Source organism: Heterodontus francisci, chromosome 7, assembly GCF_036365525.1.
Source record: "Heterodontus francisci isolate sHetFra1 chromosome 7, sHetFra1.hap1, whole genome shotgun sequence".
NCBI lineage: Eukaryota > Metazoa > Chordata > Chondrichthyes > Heterodontiformes > Heterodontidae > Heterodontus > Heterodontus francisci.
The window spans coordinates 5107500-5122834 of NC_090377.1; the positions used below are offsets into that span (position 1 = coordinate 5107500).

The following is a 15335-nucleotide window of genomic DNA, read 5'->3' on the forward strand; positions in this document are numbered from 1 at the left end:
GTCAGGATGATGTGTGACTTGGAGGGGAACTTGCAGGTGGTGGTGTTCCCATGCATCTGCTACCCTTGTCCTTCTTGGTGGCAGAGGTTGCGGGTGTGGAAGATGCTGTTGAAGGAGCTTCAGTGAGTTGCTGCAGTGCATCTTGTAGAAGGTACACACTGCTGTCACTGTGTCGGTGGTGGAGGGAGTGAATGTTGAGGGTGGTAGATGGGGTGCCAATGATGCAGGCTGCTTTGTCCTGGATGATGTCAAATTTCTTGAGTGTTATTGGAGCTGCACCCATCCAGACACTATGACTTGTGCCTTGTAGATGGTGGACAGGCATTGGGGAGACAGGAGGTGAGTTACTCGCTGCAGGATTCCAAGCCTCTGACCTGCCCATTCGGCCCATAGTGTTCGCACCGGCTCTCCAAATGAGCAATTCCCTCAGTTCCATTCCCCAGCGTTCTCCCCGTAACCCTGCACATTCTACCTTTTCATATAACTGTCTAATTTCCTCCATCACGATCTCAGGCAGCGCATTCCAGACCTTAACCACTCTCTGCGTGAAAAAGTTTTTCCTCATGTCACTTTTGCTTCTCTTACCAAATATTTTAAATCTGTGCCCTCTCGTTCTCGATCCTTTCATGAGTGGGAACAGTTTCTCTCTATCTACTCTGTCCAGACCCCTCATGATTTTGAATACCTCTATCAAATCACCTCTCAGCCTTCTCTTCTCCAAGGACAACAGTCCTAACTTCTCCAATCTATCTTCATAACTGAAATTCCTCATCCTTGGAACCATTCTCGTGAATCTTTTCTGTACTCTCACATTTTTCCTGAAGTTCGGCGCCCAGAACTGGATGCAATACTCCAGGTGAGGCCAAACTAGTGTCTATACATGTTCAACATCACTTCCTTGCTCTTGTACTCAATGACCCTATTAATAAAGCCCAGGATACTGCATGCTTTACTAACTGTTCTCTCAACCTGTCCTGCCACCTTCAATGATTTATGCACAGATACCCTCAGGTCCCTCTGCTCCTGCACCCCCTTTAGAATTGTTCCCTTTATTCTATATTGTCTCTCCATGTTCGTCCTAGCAAAATGAATCACCTCACATTTCTCTGCATTGAACGTCATTTGCCACCTGTCTGCCCATTCCACCAACCTGTCTATGTCCTTTTGGAGTTCTACACTATCCTCCTCACAGTTCACAATGCTTCCAAGTTTTGTATCATCTGTAAACTTTGAAATTGTGCTCTGTACACCAAGGTCTTTGTCATTAATATATATATATATTGCATACCTATAAGGAAAAGCAGGGGTCCCCGGGGAACTCCACTACAAACCTTCCTCCAGCCCGAAAAACGTCCATTAACCACTATTCTTTGTTTCCTGTCACTCAGCCAATTCCTTATCCATGTTGCTACCGTCCCGTTTATTCCATGAGCTATAACTTTGCTCACAAGTCTGTTGTGTGGCATTGTATCAAATGCCTTTTGAAAGTCCATATGCACCACATCAACAGCATTGGCCTCATCAACCGTTTCTGTTACCTCCTCAAAAAACTCCAGCAAGTTAGTTAAACATGATTTTCCCTTACGAAATCCATGCTGGCTTTCCTTAATTAACTTGCAGTTGTCCATGTCACTATTAATTTTATCCGAATTATTTTTTCCAGATGTTTTCCCACCATCCAAGTTAATCTGACTGGCCTGTAGTTGCTGGAATTATCTTTACACCATTTTTTAAACAAGGGTGTAACATTTGCAATTATCCAGTCCTTTGACACCACTCCCGAGTCTAAGGAAGACTGAAAAAATTATGGCCAGTGCCTCTGCGATTTCCACCCTCACTTCCCTCAAGTATCCTTGGATGCATCTCATCCGGTCCTGGTGCCTTATCCATTTTAAGTACAGACAGCCTATCTTGATACATCGTCTTTATTAATTCTAAACCCTTCTAGTGTCTAAATTACCTCCTCTTTCACCAGTGACTGGGTTGCATCTTCTTCCTTAGTAAAGACAGATGTAAAGTATTCATTTAATACCTCAGCTATGCCCTCTGCCTCCATGTGTAAATCCTCTTTCTGGTCCCTAATTGGCCCCACTCCTCCTTTTACCACTCTTTTACTATTCATATGCCTATAGTTTAATGTTAGCTGCCAGTCTCTTTTCATGCTCTCACTTTGCTTCTCTTGTTTGCGTTTTCACTTCCTCTCTGGACTTTCTTTATCTTAATCTGTATCTCTTTTGTCATCCAGGGAGCTGTGGATTTGTTTACCCTGCCTTTCTCCTTCGAGGGAACATACCTTAAATGTGCTTGAACTATCTCTTCTTTGAAGGTGGCCCAATGTTCAGCTATTGTTTTTCCTGCCAACCTTTGACTCCATTTTATTTGTCCCAGCTCCATTTTTACCCCATTGAAGTTTGCCTTCCCCCAGTTAATTATTCTTGCTCTGGATCGCTCTTTGCCCTTTTCCATAGTTAGCCTTAACCTTATAATACAATGATCACTGCCCCCTAAATGCTCTCCTATTGATACTTGGAGTATCCGGAGTTCAGCTCTTTTGTCCAGTTTGAATCAAGGCTGAAATGAGGTCAGGAGCTGTGTGGCCCTGGCAGAACCCAAACTAGTGTCAGTGAGCAGGTTTATGTTGAGCAAGTGCCGCTTGATAGCACTGTCACTTTGCTGATGATTGGGAGCAGACCAATAGGGCAGTAATTGGCCGGGTTGGACTTGTCCTGCTTTTTGTGCACAGGACATACCAGGGCAATTTTCCACATTGCCGGGTAGATGCCGGTGTTGTAGCTGTACTGGAACAGCTTGGCCAGGGGCGTGGCAAGTTCTGGAGTACAGGTCTTCAGTACTATTGCCGGAATATTGTCAGGGCCCATAGCTTTTGCCAGTGCCTTCAGTCGTTTTTTGATATCACGCGGAGTGAATTGAATTGGTTGAAGTCTGGCATCTGTGATGCTGGGGACTTCAGGAGGAGGCCGAGATGGATCATCAACTCGGCTCTTCTGGCTGAAGATTGTTGCAATGTTTCAGCCTTATCTTTTGTACTGATGTGCTGGGATCTCCCATCATTGAGGATGGGGATATTTGTGGAGCCTCCTCCTCCTGTTAGTTGTTTAATTGTCCACCACCATTCACAACTGGATGTGGCAGGACTGCAGAGCTTAGATCTGATCCGTTGGTTGTGGTATCTCTTCGCCCTGTCTATCGCATGCTGCTTCCACTATTTGTCATGCAGATAGTCCTGTGTTGTAGCTTCACCTGGTTGGCAGCTCATTTTGAGGTATGCCTGGTGCTGCTCCTGGCATGTCCTCCTGCACTCTTCATTGAACCAGGGTTGGTCACCGGGTTTCAAATGCATATAGACTGGCTGGTGGAATGGGGAGAGGGACAAGTGGCAGATGAAATTTAATTAAGAGAAGTGTGAAGTGATTCATTTTTTTTTTTTTTAGATTAGAGATACAGCACTGAAACAGGCCCTTCGGCCCACCGAGTCTGTGCCGACCATCAACCACCCATTTATACTAACCCTACACTAATCCCATATTCCTACCAAACATCCCCACCTGTCTCTATATTTCCCTACCACCTACCTATACTAGTGACAATTTATAATGGCCAATTTACCTATCAACCTGCAAGTCTTTTGGCTTGTGGGAGGAAACCGGAGCACCCGGAGAAAACCCACGCAGACACAGGGAGAACTTGCAAACTCCACACAGGCAGTACCCGGAATCGAACCCGGGTCCCTGGAGCTGTGAGGCTGCGGTGCTAACCACTGCGCCACTGTGCCACCCCTTGGTGGGAAGAACAAGGCGAGGCAATCTAAAATAAAGGATACAATTCTAAAGGGGGTGCAGGAGTAGAGGGACCTGGGGTTATATATGCACAAATTGTTGAAGGTGGTAGGGCTGGTTGAGAAAGCAGTTAATAAAGCATATGGAATCCTGGGCTTTATAAATAAAAGCATAGAGTATAAGAGGAAGGTAGGATGAATCTTTATAAAACACTGATTTGGCCTCAACTGGAGTATTGTGTCCAATTCCGGGCACCGCACTTCAGAAAGGATGTGAATGCATTGGAGAGGGTGCAGAAATGATTTACATGAATGGTCACTGGATTGAGGGACTTAATTTACGTGGATAGATTGTGGAAGCTGTTCTCCTTAACGAAGAGAAAGTTGAGAGAAGATTTGATAGAGGTGTTCAAAATCATGAGGGGTCTGGACAGAGTAGATGGAGAGAAACTGTTCCCATTGTGGAAGGATGAAGAACCAGAGGACACCGATTTAAAAGGAATGGCAAAAGAGCCAAAGGTGACATGAAGAAAGATTTTTTACACAGCGAGTGGTTAGGATCCGAAATGCACTGCCTGAGAGTGCGGTGGAGGCAGATTTAATCGTGGCTTTCAAAAGGAAATTGGATAAGAACCTGAAGAGAAAATACTTGCAGGATTACAGGAAAAGGGCAGGGAGTGGACCTGGCTGAATCGCTGTCAGACACGACGGGCCGAATGGCCTCATTTTGTGCTGTAACCATTCTATGATTATCCCTCTCTCTAACCGAGGTGTCACTGAGGCTAATTATAATCCCTCCTGCGAATTCAGCAAAAACCGGGGATGGCGACTGATGTCTCTCTGATCAATATCACTGATTTGTTGCTGGTGTACTTTCATTGAGACGTAAGGGATTTCAGACCTGGCTGCTTTTTGCTCAGTCTGTCTGGTGTTTAAGTGTGAGGCGCCTGAGTTGATTTTGGCACTGGGATTGATCATTTGAATCAGTCCCAGCTCAGATGCTGCCTGATAAACTTTCGCAGTAATCTTCTCGTCCTCTTTACAACATAATATGTTGCTTCTGCCACTTCTGGTTTCTGTTTAATTGCTGTCGATCCCTCTCACAGCTGCTAAATTGCCATTGCAACAAATTATTCCCATCTCAGGAAATATTTTCTCCACAATTTTTTCCTAACTGCCGAATAAACCCAGGGAAGAAGCGGAGTAGGAAGATTACATTTTTTATTATATTAATTCTTGGGATATGGGTGTCACTGGCCAGGCCAGCATTTTTGCCGATCCCTAATTTCCCTTGAGAAGGTGGTGGTGAGCTGCAGTCCAAGTGAGTTAAGTACACCCACAGTGCTGTTAGGAAGGGAGTTCCAGGATTTTAATCCAGTGACAGTGAAGGAACGGCGATATAGTTCCAAGTCAGGATGATGTGTGGCTTCGAGGGGAACTTGCGGGTGGTGGTGTTCCCATGTATCTGCTGCCCTTATCCTTCTGCTTGGTAGAGGTCACGGGTTTGGAAGGTTCTGTCTAAGGAGCCTTGGCGAGTTGCTGCAGTGCATCTTATAGATCTGTGCGTCGGTGGTGGAGGGAGTGAATGTAAGGCTTGATTTTAAAGTTCACAGCCCTGTATTCCGATCCCTCCATGGCCTCTTTCATTCCCTGCCTCTGTAACCTCTTCCAGCCCCATAACCAATGTTTCCTCTAATTTTCCTTTGTTGTGGGAGGCCTGTTCAATTCAATGCACGATACCTTTAAATTATTTTGCATGGCTTTACACAAGCGTTATCTTAAACAGAGCAGCTTGTGCGTAGCCTGCGCGGTACATTCCAGGTTGCTGTGCATGTGCACACCTTGGAGAGAACATTGACTCCAATCCTCCGAGATTTCTGCACTGCTACGAACATACGAATTAGGAGCAGGAGTAGGCCACTCGGCCCTTCGAGCCTGCTCCACCATTCAGTAAGTTCATGGCTGAACTGATTACTCCACATTTCCACCTACCCCTAATAACCTCCCACCCCCTTGCTTAAAAATATTCAAAGACTCTGCTTCCACTGCTTGTTGTGGAAGAGAATTCCAAAGACTCACGATCCTCTGAGAGAAAAAATTTCTCCTCACCTCTAATGCCCCTCTAATTCTGGGGCTGATAATGGGCTTGTGGCAGATTTGTTGGGAATGGGGTTAAGGGAGTGAGGCCAGGACTCATGGAGTGAGATGTGCTTTGGGCAGGGAAAAGGATAAAATGGGGAAGAAACTGGAGAGAGATGAGGACTAAGATGGGGAAGGGACTTGGGGAGAGTTGACTTGGTGGGGAAGGGGAGAAGGTTACCAGCAGAGGCAGTTGAATAGACTGTCTACAGCTGTGAGGAAAAGAAATCCATTTGTTCCTCATGTTTGCTGTTCCATGTGAGGGTGGTGTGGCAGCAGTGAGGGATTTAAGTAACTGATCATCCAAAACTCTACAGCCCATGTCCTAACTCACACCAATCCCATTCACCCATCACCCCTGTGCTCACTGACCTACATTGGCTCCTGGTACAGCAACACATCAATTTTAAAATTCTCATCTTCACATTCAAATCCCTCCATAGCCTCTGCCCTCCCTATCTCTGTAACTTCCTCCAGCCCTACAATGCTCAGAGACATCAGAGTCTCCAATTCTGGCCTCTTGAGCATCCCCGATTTCCATCACTGCACCATTGGCAGATGTGCCTTCAGCTGCCTGGGCCTGAAACTCTGGAATTCCCTCCCTAAACCTTTGCCCCTCTCCTCCTCCTTTAATATGCTCCTTAAAAGCTACCTCTTTGACAAAGCATTTAGTCATCTGCCCTAATATCTTCCTTATGTGGCTCAGTGTCAAATTTTGCTTCATAAGTCTTCTGTGAGGTGCCTTGGGATGTTTTACTGTGTGAAAGACACTGTATAAATATAAGTTGTTGACAATGTTGCAGTGCTTCATAAATCCAGCTCCGTTACCATTTGGTCTGCTGAGTACATTTGTTTTTGGAAATTGCTTTCTGAGATTTGGTGTTTGGAGCCAAGAAATCTTCTCACATGTGGACTGAAATCGGCTGGCAGGATTATCTGAGAGGATATCAGCATGATGTCCTTGTATTAAAACCACTGGTTCTGTGGATTCAGGTGCATTAATATGAAGTCATTATCCTCATTTTCAGCCAAGTGAAGCTGATGGGAGTGGAATTTTCTCCATTTATTCCTTTTCTGCTTATTTCTTCCCATTCCTGTGGAGTCACAAGAACAGGAGGAGGCCATTGAATGTTCCATCATTCAATTAGATCACGGCTGATTGTATCTCACTACTTGGAAAATATTCTGAGAGATCTTTCTTGGGTCTAAATTGGGTGACCTCACACCTCCCGCCCCCCCCAAAATTAAATTCCATTTGCCAGTTTTGCCCACTCACTTAATCCATCAATTTCCCTTCACAACTTTCAGCTCTCATTGACACTATTTACTGTGTCACAGAAAATTTGGATATATGGTTCTCTATTCCTTCATCTAAGTCATTTATAAATATAATGAAAAGCTGAGACCTCAGAACAGATCCCTGGGGGGAACACCACTGGTCACATTCTGCCAATCGGAGTCTATACCCAATAACTCAACTCTCTGTCTCTGACCTCCGAACCAATTCCCTACCCATGGCAATAGGTTGCCTCCAGTTCCTCACCTGTAGACTGACACTTCCTTGTTTGTAGCTGCATTGGCCCAGCATATCACTGTGAGTAGCTTGTGTGTACAGTAGAGCCAGGCTGATCTCCTGTTCAATTTATTGATATGTAACCAGAAAGGGCCATTGAGTTCCCAATATGCCTGTCCCTTGACCATAAAGGGACCCCACTCTCTTTCACAACCCTACTTATCCACCTTCTCCCCATATCCCTCAACCCCATCTACCCACCTTCTCCCCATATCTCTCAATCCCACCTACCCACCTTCTCCCCTTATCCCTCAATCCCACCTACCCACCTTCTCCCCTTATCCCTCAATCCCACGTTCTCCCCATATCCCACCTACCCACCTTCTCCCCATATCCCTCAATCCCCACCTACCTACCTTCTCCCCATATCCCTCAATCCCACCTACCCCCCACATCCCTAAATCCCACCTTCTATCCATATCCCTCAATCCGCACCTACCCACATCCCTCAATCCCACCTTCCCATATCCCTCAATCCTCACCTACCCACCTTCTCCCCATATCCCTCAATCCCCACCTACCCACATTCTTCCCATATCCCTCAATCCCACCTACCCACCTTTTCCCCATATCCCTCAATCCCACCTACCCACCTTCTCCCCATATCCCTCAATCCCACTTATGCACCTTCACCCCATATCCCTCAATCTCACCTACCCATCTACTCCCCATATCCCTCAATTCCTTCTTTCTACAGAAACACATCCAATTGCCCCTTGGCCCCATTTACACTGTCCTTCCTGGGGTATTTATTCCATAAATACAATTCCCGTTTGGGCGAAAAGTTCCCCTGATTTACCTTCTCACTCCTCACTTCCTCATTTTTAACCGCTGCCCCCAGGATCTGAAACCCGACCCCTCAGCAACCAATTTTCCCGGATCAACTCTGTCCCATTCCCGTCACAATCTTGGAACAGTCAGTGAGTTCCTCTCGACCACAGCTCTTTGCTAAGTAAAACAATTGCAGCTTGCTGATGCTTCCCTAAACAGTATGGCCTCAGAACTCAGAATCTACATCCTGTAAAGGTGCCAAACCTATTGGAGCTGAGGTCTGATTGGACCATTCATTTGCCTAAGCTGTTGTATATTGTGACAGGACACATGTGCGTGCAAGAAACCAGCTGATCTTCAGTCAACTTTGTACAAGCTAATGATCACCATCTGCTTCCACATTCTCGCCCTCTTCAAACCAAATATATGCCTCTGACATCATTCCCTCTTCACTCCGCTGTTTGGCTGATTCCTCTCCTTTACTTACAGAGCTTGTCCCTCTGCCCGCCCAATGTGTTCAATAGGATAATTCAATAATATGGTTGAGATTGCCGTAGTATTTGACAGGGAGAAAAACAAAACAAGTACTAAGATTCTAGGTTTAGGTGAGGCTGACTTAAACGGGAAGAGACAGAAACTGTCGATAGGAAACTGGGCAAATCTGCGAATTGGTAAAACAGTTGATCAGTGGAATTTGTTCAAAAAAGATTTTAATGTGATACAGAACCAGTTTATACCCTAAGGGGCAAGAGTTCTACTTACATACAAACATACGAACTAGGAGCAGGAGTAGGCCCTTCGAGCCTGCTCCACCATTCAATAAGATCATGGCTGATCTGATTGCAACCTCAACTCTACATTCCTCCCTACCCTCGATAACTTTTCGCCCCCTTGCTTATCAAGAATCTATCTACCTTTGCCTTAAAAATATTTAAAAACTCTGTTTCCACTGCCTTTTAAGGAAGAGAATTCCAAAGACTCACAACCCTCTGAGAGAAAAAGTTTCTCCATATCTCTGTCTTAAATGGGTGACCCCTTATTTTTAAACAGTGACCCCTAGTTCTAGATTTTCCCACAAGGGGAAGCATCCTTTCCACATCCACCCTGTCAAGACCCCTCAGGATCTTATATATTTCAATCAAGTCACCTCTTACTTTTCTAACCTCCAGCAGATACAAGCCTGGCCCTGTCCAGTCTTTCCTTGTAAGACAATCTGCCCATTCCAGGTATTACTCGAGTAAACCTTCTCTGAACTGCTTCCAATCTTCCAATGCATTTCCATCCTTGCTTAAATAAGGAGACCAATACTGTACACAATACTCCAGATGTGGTCTCACCAATGTTCTGTATAACTGCAGCATAACTTCCCTACATTCGTATTCAATTCCCCTCGCAATAAACAATAACATTCTATTAGCTTTCCTAATTACTTGCTGTACCTGCATACTAACCTTTTGCGATTCATGCACTAGGACACCCAGATTTCTCTGTATCTCAGAGCTCTGCAATCTCTCACCATTTAGATAATATGCTTTTTTATTCTTACTGCCAAAATGGACAATTTCACATTTCCCCCCATTATACTCTATTTGCCGAAGCTTTGCCCACTCATTTAACCTATCTATATCCTTTCGTAGCCTCCTTATGTCCTCTTAACCACTTACTTTCCGACCTATCTTTGTGTCATCAGCAAATTTAGCAACCATACCCTTGGTCCCTTCATCCAAGTCTTTCATATAAATTGTAAAAAGTTGAGGCCCCAGCACAGATCCCTGTGGCTCACCACTCATTACATCTTGCCAACCAGAAAATGACCCATTTATGCCTACTGTCTGTTTCCTGTTAGCTAACCAATTTTCTATCCATGCCAATATGTTACCCCCTACACCATGAGCTTTTATTTTCTGTAAAACCTTTGATGTGGCACCTTATCAAATGCCTTTTGGAAATCTAAGTACAGTAGATCCACCGGTTCCCCTTTATCCACAGCACTTGTTACTTCCCCAGAAATTCCAATAAATTGGTTAAACATGATTTCTTTTTCACAAAACCATGTTCACTCTGCCTGATTACTTTGAATTTTTGTAAATGCCCTGCTATAATGTCTTTAATAATAGCTTCTAACATTTTCCCAATTACAGATGTTAAGCTAACTGGCCTGTAGTTTCCCGTTGTCTGCCTCCCTCCCTTTTTGAATAAAGGAGTTACATTTGCTATGTTCCAATCTAATCGAACCTTCCCCTAGGGAATGTTGGAAAATTAAAATCAATGCATCAACTATCTCACTAGCCACTTCTTTTAACACCCTAGGATGAAGTCTATCAGGACCCGGGGACTTGTCAGTCCACAGCTCCAACAATTTGTTCAGTACCACTTCCCTGGTGATTGTAATTTTCTTGAGTTCCTCCCTCCCTTCCATTTCCTGAATTACAGCTAATACTGGGATGTTACTTGTATCCTCAATAGTGAAGACCGATGCAAAATACCTGTTAATTCATCTGCCATCTCCTTATTATCCATTATTAATTCCCCAGATTCACTTTCTATAGGACCAATGGTCACTTTGTTAACTCTTTTCTTTTTTAAATATCAAAAGAAACTCTTACTATCTGTTTTTATATTTCTAGCTATCTTTCTCTCTGACTCTAATTTTTCCCTCCTTATCAATATTTTTGTCATTCTTTGCTGTTTTTTATATTCTGTCCAATCTTCTGACCTACCACCCACCTTTGTGCAATTATATGCTTTTGCTTTAAATTTGATACTATCTTTAACTTTTTTAGTTAACCATGGATGGTCGGTCCTCCCCTTGGAATTTTTCTTTCTCGTTGGAATGGATCTATTCTGTGTATTCTGAAATATCCCCTTTAATGTCTGCCACTGCATCTCTATTAACCTATCCCTTAGTCTAATTTGCCAGTTCACTTTTGAAAGCTCTGCTTTCATGCCCTCATAATTAGCCTTATTTAAGTTTAAAATACTCGTCTTGGACCCATTCTTCTCTCCCTCAAACTGAATCTAATATTCAATCATATTATGATCACTGCTTCACTGTGAGGTCATTGATTAATCCTGTCTCGTTGCACAGTAACAGGTTTAGAATAGCCTGCTCTCTGGTTGTCTCCAGAATGTGCTGTTCTAAGCAACTATCCTGAAAACATTCTATGAACTCCTCATAGAGGCTACCTTTGCCCATCTTTGCCCTTTGTTCTCTAGATTGATTCCAGTGATGAGGGGTTTGTCTTATGAAAAGTGATTAAGCAGTTTAGGCCTTTACTCTCTAGAGTTTAGAAGAATGAGAGGAGATCTAATTGAGGTATATAAGATGATTAAGGGGATTGACAAAGTAGACGTAGAGATGTTTCCTCTTGTGGGGCAATCTAGAATGAGAGGTCATAGAGGAGATGAGGAGAAATTACTTCTCTCAAAGGGTCATGAGTCTGTGGAATTCACTACCCCAGAGTGCGGTGGATGCCGGGACATTGAGTAAATTTAAGGAGGAGACAGACAGATTTTTAACTGGTAATGGGTTGAAAGGTTATGGGGAACAGGCAGGAAAGTGGAGTTGAGACCGAAATGAGAACCAGAAATGTTGGGGAACACAGGGTTTAGTGAGAGGGAAGAACTGAGGGAAATCAGTATTAATAGAGAAATGGTGTTTGGGAAATTGATGGGATTGAAGACCGATAAATCCCCAGGGCCTGATAATCTACATCCCAGAGTACTTAAGGAAGTGGCCCTGGAAATAGTGGATACATTGGTGATCATCTTTCAAGATTCTATAGACTCTGGAACAGTTCATACAGATTGGAGGGTAGCTAATGTAACCCCACTATTTAAAAAGGGAGGTAGAGAGAAAACAGGGAATTATAGACCAGTCAGCCTGACGTCAGTAGTGGGGACAATTCTAGAGTCCATTCTCAAAGATTTTATAGCAGAGCACTTGGAGAACAGTGGTAGAATCGGACAGAGTCAGCATGGATTTACGAAAGGGAAATCATGCTTGACAAATCTACTAGAATTCTTCGAGGATGTAACTTGTAGAGTTGATGAGGGGGAGCCAGTGGATATGGTTTATTTGGACTTTCGGAAGGCTTTTGACAAAGTCCAACATAAGAGGTTAGCATGTAAAATTAAAGCACATGGGATTGGGGGTAGTGTATTGCGATGGATAGAAAATTGATTGGCAGACAGGAAACAAAGCGGAGGAATAAATGGGTCTTTTTCTGAATGGCAGGCAGTGACTCGTGAGGTACCGCAGGGATCGGTGCTAGGACCACAGCTATTCACAATATATATTAATGATTTAGATGAGGGAACTAAATGTAATATCTCCAAATTTTCAGATGACACAAAACTGGATAGCAGGGTGAGTTAGAGGAAGATACAGAGAGGCTTCAGGATGATTTGGACAAGTTGAATGAGTGGGTTAATGCATGGCAGATGCAGTATAATGTGGATAAATGTGAGGTTATCCACTTTGGTCGCAAAAAGGGAAGGCAGATTATTATCTGAACGGCTATAAACTGAGAGAGGGGAATATACAACGAGGCCTGGGTGTTCTCGTACACCAGTCACTGAAGGTAAGCATGCAGGTGCAACAGGCGGTAAAAAGGGCAAATGGTATTTATTTTTAGAGATACAGCACTGAAACAGGCCCTTCGGCCCACCGAGTCTGTGCCAACCATCAACCATCCATTTATACTAATCCTACACTAATCCCATGTTCCTACCACATCCCCACCTGTCCCTATATTTCCCTACCTACCTATACTAGGGGCAATTTATAATGGCCAATTTACCTACCAACCTGCAAGTCGAGCACCTGGAGAAAACCCACGCAGACACAGGGAGAACTTGCAAACTCCACACAGGCAGTACCCAGAATTGAACCTGGGTCGCTGGAGCTGTGAGGCTGCGGTGCTAACCACTGCGCCACTGTGCCACCCTCGCTATGTTGGCCTTCATAGCGAGAGGATTTGAGTACAGGAGCAGGGATGTCTTGCTGCAATTATACAGGGCCTTGATGAGGCCACACCTGGAATATTGTGTGACGTTTTGGTCTCCTTATCTGAGGAAGGATGTTCTTGCTATAGAGGGAGTGCAGTGAAGGTTCACCAGACTGATTCCTGGGATGGCGGGACTGACGTATGAGGAGAGATTGAGTCGGTTAGGATTATATTCGCTGGAGTTCAGAAGAGTGAGGGGGGATCTCATAGAAACCTATAAAATTCTAACAGGACTTGACAGGGTAGATGCAGGAAGGATGTTCCCGATGGTGGGGGAGTCCAGAACCAGGGGTCATAGTCTAAGGATACGGGGTAAACCTTTCAGGACTGAAATGAGGAGAAATTCCTTTACCCAGAGAGTGATGAGCCTTTGGAATTCGCTACCACAGAAAGCAGTTGAGGCCAAAACATTGAAATAAAAGCAAAATACTGCAGATGCTGGAAATCTGAAATAAAAACAAGAAATGCTGGAAATACTCAGCAGGTCTGGCAGCATCTGTGGAGAGAGAAACAGAGTTAACATTTCAGGTCAGTGACCCTTCTTCAGAGAACTGGTTCTGAAGAAGGGTCACTGACCTGAAATGTTAACTCTGCTTCTCTCTCCACAGATGCTGCCAGACCTGCTGAGTATTTCCAGAATTTCTTGTTTTTAGGCCAAAACATTGTATGTTTTCAAGAAGGAGTTAGATATAGCTCTTTGGGCGAAAGGGATCAAAGGATATGGGGGGAAAGCGGGAACAGGTTACTGAGTTGGATGATCAGTCATGATCATAATGAATGACGGAGTAGGCTCGAAGGGCCGAATGGCCTACTCCTGCTCCTATTTTCTATGTTCCTATGAGATCAGCTATGATCATATTGAATGGTGGAGCACGCTCGAGGGGCTGAATTACCTACTCCTGCTCCTAATTCTTATGTTCTTATCTGATTTTTCCAGTCTTTGTATAGATTAAAATCCCCCATGATTATTGCCAAACCTCTCTGATAAGGTCTTGTTATTTCTTCCTTTATACTCTGTCCTACTGTGTGGTTACTGTTAGGGGGCCTGTATACCACTCCCACGCGTGACTTCTTACCTTTATTATTTCTCATCTAATTTCTCATTACTTGCCAAAGAAACAGCAGTGGACAACTTGAAGAGGTCAGAGACAACATAAAACTAAAAGAAAAAGCATATAACAATACAAGTCAGATCGTAAGAGTTACAAAAAGGGAGTATGAAAAGAAACTTGCAAGGATATCAAAATAAGCACAATTTTTACAAGTATGTCAGGAAAAAGAGAGTGATCAGAAGCAATATGGGCCCCTTGATAACAGATAATGGTGATGTTGCCAATGGAAATGAGAAAATGACGGACATGCATTTTGGAAGGTCTAATGCAGGTGGGAGGTATACAGTAAATGGCAGAACCCTTAGGAGTATTGACAGGCAGAGAGATCTGGGCGTACAGGTCCACAGGTCACTGAAAGTGGCAACGCAGGTGGATAAGGTAGTCAAGATGGCATTCGGCATGCTTGCCTTCATCGGTCGAGGCATAGAGTATAAAAATTGGCAAGTCATGTTGCAGCTGTACAGAACCTTAGTTAGGCCACACTTAGAATATTGCGTGCAATTCTGGTCGCCACACTACCAGAAGGACGTGGAGGCTTTGGAGAGGGTACAGAAGAGGTTTACCAGGATGTTGCCTGGTCTGGAGGGCATTAGCTATGAGGAGAGGTTGGAAAAACTCGGATTGTTTTCACTGGAACGACGGAGGTGGAGGGGCGACATGATAGAGGTTTACAAAGTTATGAGTGGCATGGACAGAGTGGATAGTCAGAAGTTTTTTCCCAGGGTGGAAGAGTCAGTTACTAGGGGACATAGGTTTAATGTGCGAGGGGCAAAGTTTAGAGGGGATGTGCGAGGCAAGCTTTTTACACAGAGGGTGGTGAGTGCCTGGAACTTGCTGCCAGGGGAGGTGGTGGAAGCAGATACGATAGCGACGTTTAAGAGACATCTTGACAAATACATGAATAGGAAGGGAATAGAAGGATACGGTCCCCGGAA

General features: G+C 44.2%; 1 protein-coding gene across 1 annotated transcript in view; it reads left to right on the forward strand.

Annotated features, from left to right (window-relative positions):
• The window catches only part of LOC137371815 (SPRY domain-containing protein 3-like), a 1004091-nt gene that overhangs the window by 593042 nt on the left and 395714 nt on the right, over positions 1-15335 (forward strand). The window lies entirely within an intron of this gene.